The sequence below is a fragment of the Ascaphus truei genome, chromosome 10 (genome assembly GCF_040206685.1).
Source record: "Ascaphus truei isolate aAscTru1 chromosome 10, aAscTru1.hap1, whole genome shotgun sequence".
In the NCBI taxonomy this organism is placed as follows: domain Eukaryota; kingdom Metazoa; phylum Chordata; class Amphibia; order Anura; family Ascaphidae; genus Ascaphus; species Ascaphus truei.
In genome coordinates, this window is record NC_134492.1 from 20014885 (window position 1) to 20039097 (window position 24213).

Here is a 24213-nt window from a genome sequence, read left to right on the forward strand (position 1 = left end):
CCCTGCCAAACTAAGAGGGACTATAAATTGAACCCCCTCAGCTATCCGAATAGCCTTCCTCATTGGTGGCCAAGGGGTTAAAAAAGCAGGTGATGCAGTTAGGGGGCAGGGTAAAAAGGGGGCAGATGGGTGATACGTGTGTGCTTGGTGTAGTTGGGCAGTGAAAGAGAGGGGGCTGGCTATTTTATCATCTAAAGCAGCAGAAGTAAAGAGATGGATTAGTTCTGGGTGCCTGGCTCCCTTAAACTCTCCCTGCTGTCTCCACTGTTCCTCCTCTATCCCTTCCTGCTCTCTGATCACAGGTAACTGTACTTGCAGGAGGAGTTCTCTCCCAGTCACTGATCCTCTATGGAATATTAAGCACAGCCGGGAGCTGTTTGTGTCTGGAGCAGGCAGCAGAACTGGAGACACAACAAGCAGCTCTAAAAACAGAGGACCGCTTACTGATGGAACTCATGGCCGAAAGGTAAGAGTACAAGACTTAGATTGCACTTAGATTGTAAGCTCTTCGGGGCAGGGACTCCTTTTCCTAAATGTGACTTTTATGCCTGAAGCACTTCTCCCCTTTATGTGTTGTTTATATTATTTGTTATTTATATGATTGTCACGTGTATTACTGCTGTGAAGCGCTATGTATATTAATGGCGCTATATAATGTTACTTTTATTTCTGAAACTCCTATTCCCATAATATGTTATTTTATTGTCACGTGCATTACTGCTGTGAAACGCTATGTAAATAAACATATACATAAATAAATATATGTAACGCTGCTACAAAGAATATGGCAATACTGATAAAAAAAGGTTCAGCCAAACCAATGTCAGATGCAAATAGTGGGATATTAATGTCGCTGTCCGTGCAGTATAAAAGTTGCTTAGAATTAGGGATTCCGGAATAACACAGAAACAACACCTCCAACTGATAGTCTGACTTCTGGATAAAAGCGATAAAAGTACAGGAAATGAAACATGATTTCTTATTCAATTAGACTTTCTGTAGCAATCACAGCTGCAGATCGGATACAAAGGCACGCCAAAGGAGGTATGGAAACTACAAATAAAAGTGCCCAGATAAACAGGGAATTCAAATGAATCTGAAATTATTATTTTTTTTTTACTGTTAACACTGATAAACACAGATTAGGTTTTTTTTTTTTTTTTTATTCAAATGAAAACACTGGAACAAAAAAATAAATAAACACTGATTTCACACAACTGGAATCCCTACTTATAATGTTTGTAAAGGATAGGGGTAAAAAGCAAGAGAAGCAGAAGCAATTTGTGAAGTAGGTTGCACTGCGCTAAGTTATTTGCTGATGCAAAGCAATTGAAGCGGATGGTGTCTATATATGTTTTGAGAGCACACACATTTGACATGCCTATTTCAAATAAATCTGGAACTTGATACATCATTCATTTTGAGGAGCGGTTAGGAAAGGGTGCAAGATAACGCAGAAATAACTGCAGCAAAATCCATCCTAAATTCCGGGTTTACATACATTGTAAGGATACAGCTTTTATTTTTTTCAAGATTGAAAAATATTTACCATGAAATAAATTCAGTCCCGCTGGGGACTGCACCTTTCAAATACGCACCTACTCCAATATTACAGCACGCTACCCACAATACAGCAAATGAAGGACAAGACCGTCATTCTGCACAAGAGACTCCTGATTCCCTTTGAGAATCTCAGATCAAGTTTTGCTTGACTCCCTCCAGTAGACCACGTTACTTCTGCCACGTTCTGGGTGCTGTGTCCCCCATATCAAAGTAATCTGATAAGGGCTTTGCAAGCAGATTACAAACACCTAATTAGTTCCATGTGTGGCGTTTAACAAGATAGTGACTCCAGATCTGTCAGATTAGCAGTTCTGCATAACAGAGGAATCACCCGCAAATTAGATTGTAAGCTCTTCGGAGCAGGGACTCCTTTTCCTAAATGTTACTTTTATGTCTGAAGCACTTCTCCCCTCTATGTAATAATATTTGTTATTTATATGATTGTCACGTGTATTACTGCTGTGACGCGCTATGTACATTAATGGCGCTATATAAAAACATACATACCTGCTGTCACCAGGGGCTCAGCCACATCATGCAAAGTGGTAGGGGCTATAGAACTGCAAACCCTTTAATATCACACGGAAAAAATGGTGTTTTGTGTAGACTGAGAATTTTGCCGCCGCCATGCAAAATCCTATTACAGGAAGGCCCCGCTTCTCGGCAATCCGCTGATACGGCGGTACCGAGAAGGGGGCCGCCATGTCTGCGCATGCGCAGAACAGGGAAGCCAGGGGACGCGCATGCGCAGAACGGGCGGCTCATGAGGGTGTGCATGCGCCGAACAAAGGTTGCGCGCGCCGAACAGAGGTTGCGCATGCGCAGAAGGGGGGAATTGCCGGTTTGCGCATGCGCACATTCCGAAAATCACCAGTTCCGCTTTCCAGCGATTTTCACTTTGCGGTGGGCCCATAGAACGGAACCCGCCGCATGCCTGGGGCCTTGCTGTATAAAAGTTTTGCTTTAACACTCTTGTTTCAATTGGGCACTTTTGCTCTTTCTCGGTCTGTTTTCATTGATTCTCTGGCTAATTAGCGGATCTAATGACGCTGCCACACTTCTGAGAGATTTTCCTCTAATGAAGAACTAAGAATTGACTCAAAGTAAACAATGGCACTGAGTTTGAAGCAGGGGAACCTGGTTCAATTCCCGGTGTCAGCTCCTTGTGACCTTGGGCAAGTCACTTTATCTCCCTGTGCCTCAGGCACCAAAATCATAGATTGTAAGCTCTACGGGGCAGGAACCCGTGCCTGCAAAAATTCCGTGTACAGCACTGCGTGCACTGTCAGCGCAATGCAAGAGAAAACAACATTATTATAATTTAGACAAAAGTAATAGACAGCACTCACAGAAAGTAGATAAATATACACAAAGCGGGGTGTCAAGGACTGTCTGGTTTGCATTACTCCTGATTTGCCTCCTCTCTTTGCTGTTCTCTGGTGTTCTCAGTTGTTGCTAGTTCACTAATACATTGTAGCTGATTGCATGTAGTCTGTCCCTGAATATATCTACACAAAAGTTAAACTGTGGATTTATTTTGCCAATTAGTTTAGGGATATTGTATGTGTATTTAATTAGAATATTACTTACAATTTGTGGAGGGTCTTCTATTGTTTTTACTTAGGGTCAGTTCTGTTGTTGTGGGTTCTGGGGCTAGGGAAGTACCCTCTTGTCCCCCTGGGACTGAGGGGAACGGGCCTGACGAAGGGACAAGTCCCGAAACGTTGCCCCCAAATACTCCCCCTTTGTGACCAACTTTTTTTTGTTTTTTTTGTTTTCTTTGTTCCCCTTCCACCATTCACCTCACCTTCCCTTTGTTGTCCCATCCTACTTTTCCTTTATCCCTTATCCTCCTGTACATCCCACGTATGGCCCTACCTATATTTTATCTGTTCTCCTAGTGTGGCGTTGTCAGTTGTTTGACTTATTTGTGCACTGATTACATTTTCAAATTGGTTATATACCAGTGACTTTGTATCTATTATTAGGGTGTGCTGGATTTTCTTCAGTACAACATTATTATAATTGCCAGGAATGTACAAAAAGGGAGCTGCAGCAATCGAGAGAGACAGATACATTTAAATGGCCGGGACTAAATCTCCACCAGCATGGGGAAGGCGGCATCACAGCATATGGAATAGGAACATAAAGGGTTAAGTTAAAGTTGGAACATTAGGAGCTGGATTTACTAAAGTGCTATTCTGGGAGACACCCTTTGTGCTACAAAACACCTTCCTGCCCATTCAGGTGACTGGGCATCTTTACCAAGCGGTGCTGTAAGGTGCGTGATTGAATGCTTAATAATATGGCCCTGCAGGTCTTCGTTAGTGGGATTTGATCCATTTGCTCACAGTTAATGGGTTATATAACGAGATGGGCGAAAACCCCGGATCGGACGGTTCACTTGACCCCGGGATTTCCGCGGGTCAGTCCCAAAAAGGACGATACGTAATGGGGACTTAAAATGTCCCCGTTTTTATTTACATTTAAAAAAAAAATAGGTTAGAAGCAGGGGGTCCTTAACTGAACCCTATTAATTTACGCTACAGGGACGCCTGCTTCCTGAGATACACACTTCCGTATTGGGTGCTGGTATCTCTCTTCGGTTTAAATTTCCAGGTCACATGGGCCAATGGGAAGCTGTGACATTTAAACTGCAGAGAGATACTGGCAACATCGACCCAGGGGTGTTCCTCAGGAGACAGGAGTCCCCGGAGCTGAAATTAATCGGGTTCAGCTACGGAGACCATCTGCTCCAAACCTATTAATTTTTTATATATATGTAACCCCCTCTTAAAGGGTTACTAACAATACTGGTATATGCTGGCCCCACCCTGGTTGCTATGGGGATCAATACATCACACAGGGGTATTTAAGGATGAGGGACTGTTAGGTTAGGTTCCCGAAGGTCCAGAGGAGCGGAGCCTCGGGGAGTGTAGATGGGTATGTTAATAAGGTGATAGCATAGATCAGGCTGCCCGGTTTTGTTATGATGCAGATAGGGCCAGTACACCTAAAGTAAGGAGCCCCTAAAGATGAAACACACACCTTCCCAGCAAGCTCAAACTCCAACACCCACCACATCATATATATATATATATATATATATATATATATATATATATATATATATATATATATATATATATATATATATATAAAAAACAGTGTTTGACAAACCTATACATTTGCTCGCCCCAGGCGAGTGGATTTAACATCGTGGCGAGCTCCTATTGGCCCAAGCAGCACACGTGTGGTACTAGGTGGCGAGTAGATTTTTTTGTTCGGCGAGTAGATTTTTTGGTGATTTGTCGACCACTATATATATATATATATATATATATATATATATATATGTAAAAAAGAGTGCAACTAAGCGTGGCAAATGTATACAACAAAAGACAAGGGAGCCTAATGCTACATCCAATTGACAAAACATATATGGTAATAAGTATAAAGTTAAATACTTAAATAATAATATTTTCTTGGTCATTTAGTTAAACCCTTTGGCCAAAGCGTCATAAACCTGTATACCAACGTCAAGGCATTACCAAATTTGCAGGTCCTAATACTACACTGTGAACCTTCCCTTTAACCTCTGTATGAGTGGGAACAACCACAGTAGGTCCTGTCCATACAGCAAAATGAAAAACCTCCCAAGTTAAAAAGGTGGGGAGGGGTGAGCTCTGGGAGGAAGAGCCACCTACCTCCAAACAACTGTTGCCAGTTAGAAATTGAATTAACACACTCATTCCTAGCAAGCTCAAACCCCAACACCCACCACATATGTGTGTGTGTGTGTGTGTGTGTGTGTGTGTGTGTGTGTGTGTGTGTGTGTGTGTGTGTGTGTGTGTGTGTGTGTGTGTGTGTGTGTGTGTGTGTGTGTGTGTGTGTCAAAAGGAGTGCCAATGAGCGTGGCAAATGTATACAACAAAAGACAGGGGAGCCCAATGCTACATCCAATTGACAAAACATATATGGTAATACGCAGTGTTCGACAAACCTATACATTTGCTCGCCCCGGGCGAGTGGATTTAACCCCCGGGCGAGTAAATATTGGCCCAAGCAGCACACGTTTGGTACTAGGTGGCGAGTAGATTTTTTTGTGTGGCGAGTAGATTTTTTGGTGATTTGTCAACCACTGGTAATACGTATAAAGTTAAATACTTCAATAATAATATTATTTCCATTACTAAAGATGGAAAAGAGTCCTGTACAGTTCAGTAAAAGGAATACGGCACGCCATAGCGGGTCGCAATAAAAAAGAGCTCCGAATGCCTGCTGATCAGCTCTATCCACGGATTATGGCTAAAGTTCTTCATCAGTCTGTGTGGAAGTGGCAGTTCCCAAATACAGACAGCAAGGTATTGGGTCAAGCACAATGAGACCTATCATGATTTCCCGTAGGGGCCCTGAATAGTCGGATCACTATCTAAAGGGTTCTGAAGAGACAAGGGGGACTAGGTCCCACAACTACCCAAGCAATAAGTCAGAGTACCTCCATCTAAGTGTTAAGAGTGGGCATAGATGGAAGAGAAGTATTTGTGTATGTCTTTGTATAAAACTCTGTACAGCATGTCAAGATATGCGTGAGCGGTCCCTGAGGTGGGGACATGGATAAATGACGGTTGTACTAGAAAAGTTCCTGACCCCCATTATTTTACAACCTTGCTACCTCATTGCTCAGCCGCTCGAATGCCAGCACCCTGAGTCAAGGTAAACAATGCGAAGTAGCCATATAAGTAACACACCGATTTAGCCTCCCTATGAAGCCAGGCATGGAGGGTTACATTTGGCGCCCAACGTGGGACTAAGCAAGAGAGAGAGAGGGAAAGGAAGAATGTTTATGTTTTGCCCATTTTGGAACTTTTACGGTGAATAGTTTGTTTTATGTGGACTATGTATTGCAAAGCTTTACCCATACACCAACGTTGAAATTGGATCAATCCTGAATACCGACTGTTGTACTCAAAATGGCGGTGGTCTGCACTCAGTGGGACTTGCCTACTACAGAGCCAAAATGGGCGTCTTTGAGGAAAGTGTGAATGTATATGAGAAATAAGTGACTGTTGAGCAAAGCTAAGTTTACTTAGGACTGTGAGCCCCTCAACAGCAAAATCGTAGTAAGCCAAACCCCTCGCTAACAGAAATGATCTGCACAAGTCAAGTGGCACAGCGTTCCCATCCAGTTTATAGGGACAGCATCTCCCGATCAGCTAATAGGGACAGTGTTCCTGCCAAGTCAAGAGAGATGGAGATTCCCAAACAGAGTGTATAGCGGCAATGATGTGCCGAGCCCGTTGCCCAGTAACGCAAAGTATGCGGCCACGCTCTTGCCTCCGGACTTTCCCGAAAGTGACTGTGGATACAGATCGATGCGGGCCACGCCATGATCCTCCCCTAGTTTGTCAGGAGAGGTTTTGAGGATTACAGAGAGAAGAAAGCATGTGGAACAGGGAGTGACTCTACTACGGACTCTCCAGGGGTGGGAGTCAAACATTTTAGCAACAGGTTCTCTCTCACCGTACCGCCATTTTATAGTGAAAAATAAAAACCAACAATATTTGATTGAAATTATTTATTTGCCTTCCTTGAAATATTTCCCTATTGTTACTTGATTATCATTATACTGTTTCCTTCGTCCATGTTTCCCCCTGTTGTCATCGGCGGTGGGGTTAATTCTCAGCCACGTTTGAACTGAAGGAGTGGGGGTCCCACGAATCCAATGGGAGGCCAATCATATTAATGGCCATCAAATTTGCGACATTCTGAACTCTGAGGCGGCTTCTTTTATCTGAATATAGTAGGTAGTTTGGGGCACAGGTCCCAACAACAGTGCTCAATCCGACTTGGACTCAAATGTCACTTGAAGAGTTAATGTCCACATATCATGGTGTAAAGGAAGCACCTGAAGCCAAGAGATAGAGCATTGGACCCAGTGTTCTGAAGTGCAGCAGTGTAGCTATATGGTATAACTGTTCATAGGTAGGAGTAAGTAAGGGGTTAACATACCATCAAACTTTTTGACTCCGCTGGACAGGACATCTTGGCAACACTGTTCCTGGTCATCAAATCCCCTCGTGAAGGAGAAAGGCAATACTCACAAATGGCAGCTTCCTGTGGTGTGTGCAGCAAGCTCAGAGTTGATGTAGAGAAGAAATCCTAGGATTGCAGCGGTGCACAGGCAAATAGGAGAAGGAGACCAGCAAGGTGTGGGTTAAAAATATGTTTATTGAATCTGCATGGTAACGGGGGACACACACTCTGACGCGTTTCGGACAGAAATTGTCCTTTATCAAAGAGCTGATTCGCGTCATTCGCCCTTACAGTCTTATAGAGCACTCCCCGCCCACCTACGTCATCACGCTGCGTGATTTCGGCGTGAAAATCGCCGATGTACGACCTCATTGGTCGGAGCTATCAGCCAATAAGACAGCTCAATGCCAAAGGTGTGTAGCGAGGGATGGGGAGTGACGCGCTTCTCTCACCAGCACGCAGACCCCTCCGCTGACACACATAGCAACGCTGCCTGGTTACACTTCCTGATCCCTAACAAAAACAGTGAACCTCCTGTCAGTGTACATAGTTAGGTGTATATACGGATGAACGGGTAGGCGGGATGGGAAGGAAGAGGGGGGGGAGGAAGCAAAAGACTGTTAAGGAGGAAAGAAAAAATATATAAAATTAGCATAGCAATACATACTAGACTAAACACATTACAACATTTACATCACATATTAAAAACAGTTAACAATTGGATTGCGAATCTAAGACTGAAATGGAGGCAATATATAAAGTCAAGGAACAATGTGTAATCATGTCTTGTTTCAATTGACTATATAATAAAGACATTTGTAAAATCAATCTGTCAATTTTAGTTTAGTTTAGTCTAGTATGTATTGCTATGCTAATTTTATATATTTTTTCTTTCCTCCTTAACAGTCTTTTGCTTCCTCCCCCCCCTCCCCCCCCCTCCCCGCCTACCCGTTCATCTATATATACACCTATACACTGACAGGAGGTTCACTGTTTTTGTTAGGGATCAGGAAGTGTAACCAGGCAGCGTTGCTATGTGTGTCAGCGGAGGGGTCTGCGTGCTGGTGAGAGAAGCGCGTCACTCCCCTCCCCTCGCTACACACCTTTGGCATTGAGCTGTCTTATTGGCTGATAGCTCCGACCAATGAGGTCGTACATCGGCGATTTTCGCGCCGAAATCACGCAGCGTGATGACGTAGGTGGGCGGGGAGTGCTCTATAAGACTGTAAGGGCGAATGACGCGAATCAGCTCTTTGATAAAGGACAATTTCTGTCCGAAACATATTTTTAACCCACACCTTGCTGGTCCCCTTCTCCTATTTGCCTGTGCACCGCTGCAATCCTAGGATTTCTTCTTTATCTGAATATATATTATTCATTGTAGAAAACCCTCTCTCTGCCTCCGCAGAACTAACAGCAACGGTACTGATAATCTTTTTTGCCCTTTGTACAGTACTTGGAATCTCATGGTTGTGTCGATTTTTTTTTTTTTTTAGAACATTTTCCACATAGTGGCGGAAATCATTGATGTTGATTTTATGATGAAAGCGTTTGTTGAATTCACACAGTTTTGCTTCGGAGGCTTTCCAAGTGACAACAACTTCATCAATATGCTAACAATCTGGCTCTAGTGTGTCTACTATTTCATAAATTGTATTATCGTTATTTTGCGCTTTATATCCTGATTTTAAGTGATCACTGTCCATCAACCTGGCTTTCATATTACTGATAACGGCTTCCAGTAGTTTTTGACGAGGAAGATTTACATATTTTTTTATTCTCAACACAGTCAATACATTTAAAAGTGTCAGAATTTGTGGTAGGATCAACTTTCTTTTCAACGTTTCCGCGGCTTCCTTTGAGCATTTCAAATGCGCCAATGGATGTTTTTATACATTTTTCAGCTTTTACTAAATTTATATTTCTGTTTTGAAGGGCATTAGAAAGTAAGGGCATTTCTTGCAATATATCTATCATTAATGCTAAATCGTCTATGAAGAATCTGTTGCGGAGACAGGAAGCCATTCCTGAATATTGTTTATGTGGATAAAAATATTTGTATAAAGCTGGATATACAGTAAGCACGCTATACAGAAAGTGTTGATCTCAAGCTGCAAGCAGCCATCTTGGTCCCAAAACTCTACCAATCTTCGTCATTTCTAGTCCAAGTTCTTCTGAAATTTTGAAAAGGGCCATTTCATTTTTGTTTCATTAGTGAAAAATCGTGTAGATTTTATCTATGAACATTTTGAAGCGATTCACCTATTTTATTTCAGTGATAGAATCATCTAAGACAAGTTGCAGATGGTGATTTAAACAATGCCAAATGATGATGCCTGGAAAGTCTTTTGTAAGGCTTGGTGCTCACCCCTGATTTGCAACCAAGCATTAAACTTGCACCATCAGAACAAAATGCAACCAAATTATTTCTCAAATATCCAATAACAAATCCAACATCACACAAACTTTTTAACAAAGTTTAGTGTATAGTCTCAGCATCCTGTGCTTCCAGCTCAATCAAATCGAGGAAAATTGGAGGCGATAGATGACAATCTCCCAACAAAAATTATGATCACTGCTTTATTAGGCTGCGTCCACGATCACGCGGCGTGCGCTCGTGAGCGCGCACATATGCTCTCCCAAGCTTGGCGCTTGGGGAGACAAACAAAATTGACTTTGAGGCGCGCTCAGCAGCAGTCAATGCACACAGCACACAGCCACACACACAGTCACACACACACACAAACAAACATTACAAACAGTAATAGCCCCGATCCTTGACCACCTCCCCTACCCCCCACTCGCACTTGCAAAATTATGCAGGACAGACTGCGCTCGTGCTTGGAGACTTGTTGACGTCACCGCTCTCAAGCATGAGCGCGCTCAGCGGCAGCGTGGCCGCAGCTTTAGATATGTTTGAAGCTTCATCAATGATGACACAAATTTTTTTAATTTTTTTTCTATTATTTTAGTGTAGCGGTCATGTAAAATGGCTACAGTCATCTCTCCTGCTGACAGTAAGGCCTGGTAAGTTGTGGGTATGCCAGCAGTAATTATGGAGGTTTGCCCTCACACCCTGGTGGGGTGCCCTGTGTATGGATGGGAGTAGTCACATGCTCTGACTCCATGGTTAGTGAAGTCAGAGGTGTGTCAGCTTCCAGAGTGTACATAAGGCACAGCACTGAGTCTAAAGTGAGATCTGCATCCAGTTCTGGCAGGAGTTCAAGTTCAAGTACTAGCCTGAGTTGATAAGAGTTCTAGTTATGTTATAGTAACTGAAGAGGAGACTGTGTCCAGGGACCTGGCACAGGGCAGTGATCCCTGCGGGGATAGGGAATCCCTATTTAAGGAGAGATACACCTTTTAAAGGGAGGCACTGACTGGACATGAGTGGCTAAGAATCTACTGCGAGGGGCAGCTAGCCCACATCAACCAATAAAGATGTTCTCATTCACAAACCCTCTCGTGTACATGTGTGGAGTGAATGTACAGAGAGGAGCACCACGGAGGAGTTCCTCAACAGGATCATCCACTTGCGGACGCAGGGACCCTGATGAGGTGGAGGCGCTGCACTGGAACTAGGTGAGACTCAGCATACTACCTCAGCTGCCTGTCTGGACGGGTCCTCCCCATACACCATCATGCGGGAGACTCAGGAGTCCTGTTGCCAACAGGTGCACCACCAGACACTACCACACTGTAATGGGGGCCGGTTAGACCGCAGGGGCCAATGTGAGATTGGGTGGGTCAGGCCGGTTCAGAAACACCGTTACATTAGTAAATATATATTTTTACATTTCTCTTGCAATGAGATCAACTATTGTGACAGCAGCTTTCCGAGAATGGAGTACCACTCCCACATCCAAACCATTTTTTATTTGCAGTTTGATCTGATCTTCAATGTCAGAAAATGACCTATTTCTTTTTGCTTTGCTGTAAACTGTATTGAAGACTTTACATGTAGAGCTGATATATTTTTGGTTAATTTTATCTATGCATTTGGTAATTACAGCACCAGTACGACATTTCAGTTGTGCCACACATATACCGTGTGCCTGTGATGAAAAAAGTGTTCATTCATTTTTTTTCCGGAGAGAAGCTCGCTGGACGACTTTATTTTTTCCTGATGCTTCAATACTGCCGCCTTTCCGTTCCTGCGCTACATGAATTCCTTTCACGTTTACGGAATCAAATTTGGCGCAGTGATCACAACCCAGTTTCTTGTTGCGAACAGCCAAACCATCATATTTTCTCTGTAATTCCTCGACCTGCTTCATATTCCAGCAGTCAGGAAGAGCAGCTGCTCGATCCTCATCTCTTGTATGGGAAGCGGATATTTCATCATCTCTTGGTGTTAGATGTTCCCGGGGATCTTCATTCCATGTTGCAGATCTTGTTTTTTTTTTTTATATTAAATAATGTAATAATACCTGTTGTCGCTTCATTTTTGGGGCTGAAATGTGTAATTTTGTAAACAATTAAACCGAGATGAATGTGTGAACTCAGCGGTGAGCCCGTGAGAGAGGTGATAGACACTGGTTGATATTAGTTTTAACACCACCTACACTACTATAAAATAAGATATGTATGACTAAAGGGAACGGTTCATTAGATACTCTTTGAGCTTACTACGTGTTCCCCAATATTTGTTGGGAACAGAGTGATCACCATTTGATCTCTTTTTACTTACCTTATCGGTTGGTGACCGATCCCCCCCCCCCCCCCCGCCCCTCCCTGTTCTCTCCTGCTAGCCCAGGAAAATCTGTGGCTATCTCACAGAAACACTGCAACATTTCTGTGAGATTTTTCTGCAGCCAGACTAATGGCCCATCATTTCTCTGAGATTTTTCTGCAGCCAGACTAATGGCCCATCGGATTAACACAGCGGGGTTTGTTCCCTTCGTTTGAATGGGACTGCAGGGACCCCCGCTGTGTCTGGCTGCAGAAATATCTTAGATTTTCCTAAGGCATGTTTAGAATGTTTGGGTAATACATGAGCAAATAAGTATTGATTAAGTTATTGCTGAAGCATAGAACCTACGCTGTGATCAATATCCAGTGATCATTATTTTTAGTGCATACACAGACAAGGCCGTGGCCAGGCTGGAAGCTCGCGCGCTCTTGCTCGCGCGCTCTTGCTTGCGCACTCTTGCTCGCGCGCTCTTGCTCGCACGCTCTTGCTTGCGCGCTCTTGCTCGCGCACCCTGCAGTGAGAGCAGGGGCGATTTGTGTCACACTGTGTTTGATCGCGCTGAGCGGAAGTTGCGCTCGCTCTCAGCCTGGATATACAACTATGCAAACACCTAGTATTGAAGGGTTTAACTCATTCATCAGACTTTTAATAGGGTGTATTGTATAATGAAGATGAATAATTTCAGTGCTGGTGCATTGTGGATCCCACAGGAGGAGTTAAACCAAAAAAGAAGAACACACACACACACACACACACACACACACACACACACACACACACACACACACACACACACACACACACACACACACACACACACACACACACACACACACACACACACACACACACACACTGGAGCAGTTCGTACGGGAACCACATGTTATCTGGTTCTTTTCTCTATTCCATAACAATCTATACTGTTTACACTAAGCATGGGGTTTCATTTGGGGGTGGGTCTTCACATAGGCAGGGGTGCTACTCACGCCGGTTATATGGACCCCTTTTATCCAGCAGCAAAATGTGAAGACCCTCCACACCCCCCAAATTAAACCCCATGCTTAGTGGCAGGACTCTCTGCTAACAGTTTGCAGATACCACTGCAGCTTTAACTGGCTACCATTTTTAAACCAGAATAGCCTTTGCCAATAAACAGAAGAAATCCCCCTTTGAACCCACAGAAATTCAGCCTAATTATTTCTGTCTGAACAACAAACAAATAAATAAATTAAAAAAAACTTATTGGCAGAAAACATCCAGGGAGTGCGAAAAAGTAACATGTATTTTAAGGAAAAAGGTGAAATTTGCCAGGGAAATAATTGTAAAAGTAGTTTGGACTCATTCATTAGTCATGAATTCTGCAGATGTAATTAGCGATATGGAATTATAGGTGTTTGTAAAGAACGAAAATGTAGGCGCTGAAATCTAAGCTTTGATGTGTAACGTGTGGCAGAGATACATTGTTACATTGTTTCAGGTTCCATTATAAAATAATTAAATGAATGCTGGAATCAGTCTTGACAACATGTTGCAATTTTAGCAGCTGTTAATGTACATCTAAATTGTTGGTACATATTCTAAATCGTTTTTGGTAGGGGTTGTTTAAGACAGAGACGGGGGCGGGGAGAGAGAGATGGGGGAGAGAGACCAGGGGGGAGAGAGAGAGACCAGGGGGGGGGAAGAGAGAGAGACCTGGGGGGAAGAGAGACCGGGGGGGGGGGGAAGAGAGACCGGGGGGGGGGGGAAGAGAGACCGGGGGGGGGGGAGAAGAGAGACCGGGGGGGGGGGGGAAGAGAGACCGGGGGGGGAAGAGAGACCAGGGGGGGAGAGAGACCAGGGGGGGAGAGAGAACAGGTGGGGAATTACTTTGTAAAATAGCTCTTTATTATGAACACACGCGGGAGAGAGAGAGAGACCAGGGGGAGAGAGAGAGACCAGGGGGAGAGAGAGACCATGGGGGGGAGAAGAGAGACCAGGTGAGGGGGGGGGGGAAGAGAGACCAGTTGGGGGGGGGAGAGACTGGAGGGGAGGAAGAGAGACCAGGGAGGGGGATGAGAGACCAGGGGGAGAGAGAGAGAGACCGGGGGGGGGGGGGAAGAGAGAGAGAGACCAGGGGGGAGAGAGAGACCAGGGGGGAGAGAGAGACCAGGGGGAACCAGTGCAATCCAAATGTCCATAAGTTTTTTTTAGTCAGCTGAACAGCAGCGTGGGCGGGGGGGGGGGGGGGTGGAGGGTTGCCGGCGGTTTAACGGAGCCGCTACTGCACTCATCTGGTAAACGGAAGATTGGTCTCAGTCAGAGAACGGAGCAGCGGCGGGCAGGTACTCCTTCTTTGAAGCGCTTGGATGGAATTACGTGCCAGGTTTCCCCTCCACAGTGCGTTTGCGCAACTGGATAATCGGCTTCCGTACCCCCCCTGATCCCCCCCTCTGATGCGGTACCATGAAGGTGAGTGGCAGAGTGGCGGCTGAGTGGTTCTCCCCATGGGGTCCTTGCACAACTATTGTGCAGGACGCAGAACTAGAGTCCTAGAGGGGGGGAAGGAACGGCTGGTCACACCGGTACTGCGAACTATGAAAAGTTTGCCGGAACCGGTGCCAACCGGCAGAATCCCTCCACTGTTACTCTCGTGATTGTGAGTGCTGGACTATTTCACTGTGGATTAGGTGAGTCGGTGAGATAGCAACTGCTACCAGTACTCCACAGCTATTGCACTTTGACATCCCCGGCAGAGTTTTTGTCATTACTGTAGGAGATACAGAGTTCCTGCAAGCTGCTTGCTTTGGACGTCGACGTCCAGGAGGAGCCTTATCAAGCACTGCCAAGCGTGCGGAGTGCGGATTGCCTTAGGCCTCGTTCAGGGTGCCAGAGGCAGGAGTTGGAGGGAGGGCGTTCGGGAGGGAGGGCCGCAGTCTGCTGGGCGATGTGTGTTCATCCCCAGCAGACTTTTTCAGGAGTTGAGGAGGGGGCGGGGCTACAGACGTGAGGTTAGGTATCGAGGTTGCAGTCTTAAAATCATTCTCAAGAATGATTTCATTGGCTGCCGAGGTCCCAGTGACGCTGCTGCAGCTTCAAAAAACTAATTTTTTGTTTATTGAAACTGTAGCCAGCGTCAACTCCTGGCTTCGGAGACAGGGCAGCTGCTACCCTGACAACCAGTATTCAATTTGAATACTTTGTGTCCCACGGCAGCTCGCACGGCAGCACGCCCTCCCTCCGAAGCCTGCACCCTGAACGAGGCCTACATGCAGCAGCATGTACATTGAACGATGGAGTCACTGATAAATTCTGCCCCAGAGGACTGGTCCCTAGTGAGACCGATGGATGCGTCCCTGAGATTCCTGCAGAATCCGAAGCACCTCCTACGTATATCAGTCGACCTGGGTCTGCGGAAGGAATCAGCAATGCTCAACCTGCGAGTTCCAAGCCAGAAGTGAGGAGCGATACTGTCACAATCCCTACAGTTGCTGAGATGCCTCCAGAGACATTCTGGCAGGCCCGCCGGAGGGCGACTCTGTCCAAGAGCTGACCGTGGCTCCCCCAGAAGTTCCGCAAGTGGCTGAGCCTGCGGAACCAGCTAATGCAGTTTACTCTGTTGCTACGGGAGGTTGTGTGGCCTCCAGTGATTCCAACAATGGTGTGCCCTCTCCCTCCTCCTTGGGCCAATGCCCAGTGGCCCCCGTTCTGTCAGATCTCACTATTCACCAGGCCACCCCTGAGTCTGAAATGACCCCCGCTAAGGAAGTACCACGATAGCACAGATTTGCTGCCGGCTGGTATGACACGTATGGTGTCTGGCCAAAGGGGTAACAGCACACTGAAGAACTTGATGATCGCTTATATTTCAGCGACAATATACAATGGGACATGGCTATGGCTGAGCTTCCCAAAGCGAAGCCATTGGTCTGGGTTTTACCCGGTGCTCCGATGGGCTGTAAACTCATCCGGTTGAGTCGGGCTGATTGGATGATCCGAGTTCGTGTCAAGAAAACTTGGGGTTATGAATACCCTTATGTACCTGGAAATACTATGAATTTAGTAGATATGTTCAGGAAGCAGTGGTTACAAGGTAAAGCAAGAGCTCAAGAGCGCAAGTTACTAAGAATATGGCACATCGATCGGAGCATTTATAAAGATCGGATGGAGTATATAGATGAAAAGGGAGCAAAAAGAGTTACCTGATGGCAGAAGACAAAATCCAGACCCTACCTGTATGGTAACCTATATGTTATTATCCATTTATGCACTAGTGAGTGTTTGACCCCACCCGGTCCCCCTGCCATTACAGCAATGATTATGCTCCTTTTAATTTCATGTGTCTTATGCTGCCCCTTCAGTACCGGAGACATACTATGTTCTACCATTACTGTTATCTCTGTGTTTCCATCAGAATATGGGATGTGATAATAAAAGAAATCAGCACCTGGTCTATGCTCAGTGTGTAGTGCAGCTACCTGGATAAGGACAAGTGCTCCAACTTGAATCTATGACAATATTTCATGTTATTGCAGATTGTAAATAACTGCGTTGCAGTTGGTATGAGCCTGGCAGCTGGAATGCACTTTCTCATTTTGGCAGCAGTCTACATGTCTTGGTTGGATGCTTTAAGAGAGCCACTTTCTTAGCTGAGATCCCACTCTGAAGTTGGCATGGAGATGTTAGAATTGGTGATTTAGGGAATTTGTTTCACATTTAGATTTCCAATGCTTGAAACTAGCAGATCGAATAAGACCAAACTCCCTGCTATCTAACGCCCCCTAGCATCTACACCCCCAAACCTTAATAGGATCAGCTGTGCAGCTGGACCATACTCCATCCCGACATATACTCCACCCCCACAATGAGCAGCCACTTTACCTTTTGTTTAATCATTGCCTAGAGCAGGGTCCTCATTCCCTTCTGTATCTGTTTGTGCTTATTTGTCCTTATTGGGTATGTCACTCTGTTTATGTAATATACATAACTCTGTACCCCCATTGTACCGCGCTGCACAATATGTTGGCGCTTTACAAATAAACAATGATAATAATAAAAATAAGACAAGGTGGCATGAAGACTAAAGACTGTAATGTTTCAATGTGGTAGCAAGTGATCTTTTTAGCAAGCTGTCGGCTGACATTTTTGTTGGGCGCGGGGGGAGTGTCCAGACCAATGTATCCTAGCACTGGAGAAAATAAGCACACATCTCCACTTGCTGATAGACAATTCTGTCTGTCCTTGGATAGCATAGATCATACCCTCCAGCTGTACCTATATAGCAGGAACTGTACCTATTTTCTATGTTCTGTACCTAATAAAGCCAGATGTGCCTATTGTACCTATCCCTGCCCCTGTGTGAGACCTGAGGAGAGCTCCTCTGTCTGTCTTGCATTGGTTGAGGGTCAGAACCTTCAGCAACTTGAAGATTGATGATTGGTTTGATGAATCCCCAGCAAGTTTCAGGGAAGTTCTTCGCCTGTGATTATTTGCAGCCGGTTTGGTGACAATTATGCATTTAATGTACACGGTCACTTTCATCTTACTGAGTCCTATCCACACTGTGTCACACATATTCAAGTCCTATAAGCATATTGCACAAACCGATATAGAAGTGTGAAGCAGCATCGATGAATATCAGTGATAATAGACTGTAGACTGTAACATACTGTACTAAGACTCCGTAAAGTGCATGGTGGTTAATTGCGTTGTTACATACCACTCAAGTGAATGAGAGTGTGAGAATGTGTTGACTATTTACACATTTATTTATACACACTCGTTTGACAGTGTTAGTTTGGTCACAATATTTATATTGTAATAATCTTTCCATCCCTTAATTGTTTTCGTCTTTGTTTATATCCCCCTTTATTCTACGTATGTTTTTTAACATTTAAATAATAACATGTAATCAGATAGTTACATACTGTACTTACAGTAGATGATGAAGTTGAAAAAAGACATATGTCCATCAAGTTCAACCTATGCTAAATTTAGACGACAGATACTTACCCTATATTTGTACTTTACAGGATATTGATCTAGAGGAAGGCAAACACAAAACCCAGTGAAATATCATCCAATGATATCTCATAAGGGGAAAAATAAATTCCTTCCTGACCCCAAATATTAGCATTCAGATTACACCCTGCATCAACATCTTTCCCACGTTTACTTATTTGGTATATCCCTGTATACCTTTCCTTTCTAAAAAAAAAAGAAGATATCTATTGTATCTGCCATCGCAGTCTCCATGGGTAACAAATTCAACATTTTATGTGCTGGCAAGTTTTCACTATTTCTATTTTAGGTAATGCATAAAAACATTTAAAGTGTTACTGGAAAGAAAATCTGCGTAGAAAATAGATGGCTTGTGTTACAGTGCCTTCTTAATTGTAAGCTCCAGTACAGCACACTGACAGAGGAACTGAAGTGTCCTTATTTTATGTGCCCAATATTGGGAGGGTCTAAATCTGCAGATAAAAGAAGGGGAGTAAAAGAAGTCACAATTCCCCCCTCCAACCTCTTGTGGCTCCCAGACTCAGTAGAGCAGCAGAAGGGAGGACTTCACCTGTCTTCCCTCTATCTCCAGTGGGAGTTCCCACCCTGCCTGAAACACAATAGGGGACATGCTGTTTAGTGGTGCAGCTGCCTGCATTAGCCTAGCTGTTATCATACCTCTGCTGTCCCTAGTAAACAGTGAGCACAGGAGGGGGTCCTGTCTCTGATCTCTGACACGCTTTGTGTGGGCATCCCATGTGGGGGGGGGGGCACAATGCACCCCAGTTGGATATGCATTGAAATGCCCTTTTAACCATTTTGCTTCCAGAGGGACCAGCCCCGTATTGCAGCAAAAGTGTGAAGGGTAAATGGCTCCTCAACTAGCCTTCTAGTATAATGTTGCATATGACAACATCATGTATAATTCTGATGGCATAGGAAAGGAGAACGCGATGCAAGGGCAATGATCGCGCAATAATGATTTCCGTACGTTTGACCCCACAAATGAGGCCCAGGCAGCACATGGCTGGCCCTTATAACAGTATATGCGTTACCAGTTTCTTTTGTAGTGCTAGGCTGCGCTTATAGTGCCAGCGACGGCGACGCCGCGTGAAAACAAATGCATTGCCCCCGTCGCGTGTGCTTATAGTAAGCTCGATATGACGGAGCGACGGTTTGGTCGTGATCGCTGGAAGTCATCTCTATTTGATTTTTGCAGTGACCGTAGCCTGCCGTCTCCGTCGCCGGCACTATAAGTGTAGCCTTAGACTTTTTTTTTTGCTTTCTGTTCCTACTGCAAAATGCTTCACAGCCACTGTACGACTGCACAATTGTGACAAACAAACTGGCTTGAATAAAATCCTAGTGTTTTGAATGGGATTCTTTTTGTTTAGTATACCGGGGCAGTATTTTTTTGCACCAGTCTGGAGTTGGGAGAGTTTAATAAAAAAAAAAATCTACCATCAATTTGACAGAGAGGTATAACAGCATAGTATGCATCCAACAGCCACTCCGTTTCTATTTGGGGAGAGAACTTCTTACATTGAGATGTAGTGCCCCGGGGTTTATTTTAAAACTGTCCCAAGCCAACCAAAGGGTTAACCGCATGAAATGAGTGTCAACTTATCCTGTTCTTTGTTGTCTGCTTGAAATATAAGACATTTGAGAAACACTGGCTGAATCGGGAAATGTAGTTGTCAAAAATGTTGTCTATCAATGAGACTCCGGGTACACGCCCCAACTATCAATACATCAATGTAGTCCTTATTTTTTATTAATTTGATCTACTTTAGTAGGCACAGTCTCTGTTGAGTGAGCTGTATGAAAGCCAGATTGTAGAGGGTCCAGGAGGGCATGGGACTTAAGAAAGTTGAGTATATGGGAGAACACAAGATGTACTAGCAGTTTGGAGGAAAGAGGGATACAGGGTGGTAGTTAATACATTCTAGGGTGTTTTTGAGAATGGGGGTGACTACTGGATGCTTAAAGGATATGGGGAAGTGCCACAGGACAGGGAGGAATTGAAGATATGTGTGAGAGTCGGAACTGAGACAGGAGTAAGACTTCTGATAAGGTGTGAGTGGGTGGGATCGAGAGGGGATGTGGTAGAGGGAGAAGAGAAAATCAGTTTACAGACTTCCAACTCTGTAACAGGAGAAAAGGAGTCAATAGTGGAAGAAGGAGGTTTAGGGGGGGGGGGGCGGGAGGGGGGGGCGGCAGAAGGACTCTCATTGGGCAAAGCATCCACCTTGCCTTTAAAGTTGTTCACAAAGGCTTGAGAAGAAGTGAAGGAAGGATGGAGAGTCGGAGAAGGTCGGAGAAGGGAGTCCAATACAGAGAAAAGACAGCATGGATTTGATTTGTGAGTGTTGATGAGCGAGGAAAAGTAGTGTTGTTTTGGTCTTGAGAGAGCAGAGTTAAAACAGGAGATGAGAAATTTATAGTGCAGAAAATCAGCATGAATGTGAGATTTCCTCCATAGGCGTTCCGAGAAGCGAGTTCAAGTGTGAAGGGAGCGTGTTTGTGAATTTAGCATCCTGTAACCCTTCTAAGGCTGCACCTATAGTGCTGAGCGCAGGCAGCGGGACCGTAGCCTAACCTGGAGCAGCTAAAGAGCAAGACACAATCACAAGTGTTCTTGTAGCAGTGACTTAGGTCATTGTCACTATGGGTACATTACTTTGTCACATTGCCCTGGTCACTGAGTGACCGGCATGGATGCACGAAGATTGTAGTTACTTGCCGACTTGGGCGATTCCTTGAAGAACTTCCCTCCTCCTGCAGAGTTGCGGAGTCATGTGGCGTTGCGTTGTCATGGCAACACAGTGTCACGTTGTCATGGCAATGAGTCGCCATGGGATGTTGCGGCATCATTTCATGTCGGGTTGCTATGATAACGTGACGCTGCAGGAGTAGGGTGGCTCCGGAGAAGGTAAGACCCACCCTTTCACCACTCAGCCCCTTCTCGCCACTCACTCCAACACTCACACCTACACCCATACTTGCCTTGGGGTGAGGAGCGGTCCTGCCCAGCTTCCTCCTCTAGTCGGGCGGAAGTTGGATCCCATTGCCGACTGGAGGAAGGAGAGTATTGCAGGTGTTCAGAGAGCTGGGGAGCCGCCGGACGCTGCTGCTGAGGAGTTGCAGCACCGGTCCACCTCACTGAACCATTGGGACAGCCCCGATCACCCATGGGTGCAGCAAAATGGAGTGCAGGAGAGCAGAGATGTGTGACATTCCTCTGGCACATTGATGCAGAGCGGAGCAGGTAGAGAAAGACTAAATAAATTAGGACTGGCAAGAGAGTGAAGGGAACATTGGAAATATATTGGGCACATAGGGAATAGGGAACAGAGATAGATCTAAGAACAGGAGGGAGGTACTGGAGATGTGAAACAGGGAGAAAATACTGGAGGTGCCGTCAAAGCTCTAAGTCAGGGTTGGCCAAGTCCAGTCCTCAAGAGGTACCAACAGGCCAGGTTTTTAGGATATCCCTGCTTCAGCACAGGTGGCTCAGTCGTTGAGTGAGCCAATGATTAAGCCACCTGTGCCGAATCAAAGATACCATAAAAACCTGGCCTGTTGGTGGCCCTTGATGGCTGGAGTTGGCTACCCCTATTCTAAGCAATTGTTGTGCCCAATGTTCTTTCTCTGCTATTTGTTGCTCTGCTGTAAACGTTGATCTGGTGGCAGCGCCGGGCTGAAGTGTAAGGCCGCGCTTATAGTGCTGGCGACAGCGACGCGACAGATGATGTCACCCATCGCCACCAGCGAAAGTTATCATTTGATTTTCAGCGACTGTCGCCAGCGACGTGACGAAAGGGGGCGGGCCGCGGTCTCTGATTGGTTTAGAGACAGTCACATGTGGCGACTGTCTCTAAAAAAAATCACATAGACCCGGCTTCAAAATTTTGGGTCGCTCCGTCGCGCTTACTATAAGCGCTTGCGACGGAGTCAATGTATTTGATTCGGAGCGACGTCGCGTCGCCGTCACAAGGCACTATAAGCGCAGCCTGACACAGCAGCCTTTTCATTCTTTTGCTGTTGCATCTGAGCAGGCTCCAAAGATTTCTTACACACCCTTCCCATGGAGGAAAGCAGGACTCATCGCGGTAACATGCGCGGCATAAGAAATTCTAATGCAGTAACCGGGAACAAAAATGCTGTTCTTTGCAGAGTAAACGCCACATTATGTCTTTTTGATGCTAATGTATGCATGTATATCTTTATTTACATAGCGCCATCCAGGTACATAGCGCTTCACAGCAGTGATACACGACATAATAATATAACACATAGTGAGAATAAGCGCTTCAGACGTGAGAGTAACAATAGTAAAAGGGAGTCCCTGCCCCGAAGAGCTTACAATCTAAGTGTTAAGTGGGAAGAATTTACAGAGACAGTCGGAGGGTGTTCTGGTAAGTACATCTGTAAGGGGCCGATGTATGATGTGTATAGTATCAGCCAGCAGAGCTACCCATGTGCTTCATTAAAAATCTGTATATTAAGAAAGGTCCTAAAGGTGGAGAGAGAGGGCGCCAGTCGGATATTGAGGGGAAGGGCATTCCAGATGTGTGGGGCAGTGAGTGAGAGAGGTTCTAGGCAGGAGAGGGCTTTAGATGCATTTTTATATATCTAAGGTGCCTCTTAGGCATCTTATATATGTGCCAACTCATCCTATGGTCCCTCCCTATATATTTCTCATGCAAGTGGGGCCTAAAGGGAAGCAAACAAACTTCTTTTCTGAAGGGCCCTAGTGAATGAGTCCTCTTTACAGTACACATTAAGATTTCAGATTCTCTGACCCTGGAAAGGGGTCTTATGGAATTGCACTGTCTCTTGTACCCCTTACATCTGTATTTTAGGACTCTAATCTGTTTCTTAGCATCTCCCTTTTCCTGACGTCTCCCCCCAACATCTTCCCATATCCTCCTCACCTTTTTCAGCACGGCCTTTCTTTTATTTATCTTTACTTTGAACAAATAATCTGTAGATCAGCAGTGTCACGAAGGGCACACCTGTGAGCACGTGACTTGTGTATGTGACAACTGGTAATACACACAGCTACCTGGCTGATCCACTTTTCTCCCCGCAGGGTCCCTCAAATAAGTAATATCTCCCCGGTTTATTAAGAAACATTGGTACTTAACACACAAAAATCTATTGTAGCAAAATGTGTCAGAATATGCAATCACTCTCTTCAAAACGTGCAAACTTCATTAGAGTCCAAAAGGCAATACTTATTATATTTTTTATTTAATATCCAAAAGTAGCACAGTGCTTAGATATAGAAAATTAATATTACGAGAAACATACAGTATAATATATGCAGTTTCGCCAGATTCCTTCAGAGTGGCTTGAAGTTGGAAATCCGGAAATCCACGTGTGCAATAGACCAGCGGTGCGCAAAGTGGGGTGCGCAAGATTTTTGTGGAGGGGCGCGGCGTTGCAGGGCCCCCCCCGCGCTCTTCCCCCAAGGCATTTTAATTAAATGCCGGGGGATCGCGTGAGGCCCTGCAACTCTAAACTTACCTTACCTCTGCCGGTGTCAGGACTCGTGTGGTCGTGCGACGTGACGTCAGACGCGTCAAATGACGTTGCGGGTCACGTGACGTCACATGACCCCGCGGCGTCATTTGACGTCGCGCGAGTTAAGGGGTGGCACACCAACGGAGTAAAACAGAGGGGGCGCATCAAAAAAAGTTTGCGCGCCCCTGTGATAGACAACACACCCTCTATGTTGAATTTCAAATTCATATTTCCAAATGCATGTTTTATATCCTAAACTTCCTGCATTGGAAAGTGGATAAGCCCACCTTTTGGGCATGCCCTTAACCACGCCTCATCAGTCTCCAGTGTCTCCACATTTATGGCTGGAGGAGGAAAAAAAAACAGCTTTAATTTTGAATCAAAAGGTGCCTGAATATAGAAACATGCTCATTGTG

The 24213-nt window shown here is 45.1% G+C and overlaps 1 protein-coding gene across 1 annotated transcript in view; it reads left to right on the forward strand.

The window, feature by feature from the left end:
* The first annotated feature begins 216 nt into the window (after positions 1–216).
* ST3GAL3 (ST3 beta-galactoside alpha-2,3-sialyltransferase 3) overlaps positions 217–24213 on the forward strand; it is a 244633-nt gene continuing 220636 nt past the window's right edge. Inside the window, exon 1 of the mRNA XM_075616099.1 lies at positions 217–466. The gene's annotated coding sequence lies outside the window, so the exon portion shown is untranslated. The remainder of the gene's footprint in view (positions 467–24213) is intronic.